A 1041-nucleotide genomic window follows, 5' to 3' on the forward strand; every position below is an offset into this window, starting at 1 on the left:
CCACTAAGCATTTTGCCTAGTGCACTAATGATTCTGCCAGCTAATAATAATAATATAATAATAATAATAATTATTATTGTTATTATTATGATAATAACAACAACAAAAGCACTCAGAGAGCACAAACCTCCGCCAAGGCAACACCAACATCCTCTCAACGATTAGCCAGAGATGATTTTTAAAATGAGAATATCTGAAATAAACTCGACTGCTCTCACAAACAGGAATACCAAAAATGAACCTGACTGCTATCAAAAATTAAGTAAAAAACGGGAAAAATAATGCAGAATCCTAGTCCGGTACGTGGTCGATCCCAATGGTAGTCATGGAATGTGAAGGTAGCTGTAGAAAATTTAGTAACGGTAATAAATAGTTTATCCTTATCTAATACAAGCCAAAGTTAACAAATTCACCATTCAAAATGGTTTCAATGGTGGAGGTAATAATGATAAGTTCTACTCAGGAATCTTTAAATGAATAGCATGAGACCTTTTGGTTTTCTCTTCTCTTAAATTCTGGCCTTCCTTTAGTATCCCTGTTGTTTTAGATCAATGTATAGATGTATGTATATATGTAAGTATACTGTGAATTGATAATATGTATATATAATCTATGTATACTGTAAAAATATGTTAGTGTTATTTAATTTCTGAATGGTTTTGGTGCCGTTTGTTTATGTAGTTTGTTTATGTAGCCTGTATATATGTGGCGTGCTGAGAGATAGTGCAGAAGCAAGACAACAACTTATATTGGGGAGACAGCAAGTAGCATAGGGGAGCAGATAAATGAGCACTTGTAGGAGTTCAAAGAGGAGAAAAGCTCATCAGTGCTCTACCAACATGCTCAATTAGAACATAGAGGCTTGACATTTTGGCACTTGACATTTTTATAGAGAACCCATTTCTTGTCACCAGTCACTATTCAGTCCAAAAAGGTTCACCCGTGAGATGTGACAGCAAAGAAGAGCACACATTCACTCTCTGCATGCAATTAGACTTGGAAGTTTGTGAAGAACCTATTGACCCAATTTGCTGACTTTAT

At 35.1% G+C, this 1041-nt stretch overlaps 1 protein-coding gene across 3 annotated transcripts in view; it reads left to right on the forward strand.

Moving 5' to 3' along the window:
* The window catches only part of LOC115220334, a 311427-nt gene that overhangs the window by 78110 nt on the left and 232276 nt on the right, over positions 1-1041 (forward strand). The window lies entirely within an intron of this gene.

Source organism: Octopus sinensis, linkage group LG16, assembly GCF_006345805.1.
Source record: "Octopus sinensis linkage group LG16, ASM634580v1, whole genome shotgun sequence".
In the NCBI taxonomy this organism is placed as follows: Eukaryota; Metazoa; Mollusca; class Cephalopoda; order Octopoda; family Octopodidae; genus Octopus; species Octopus sinensis.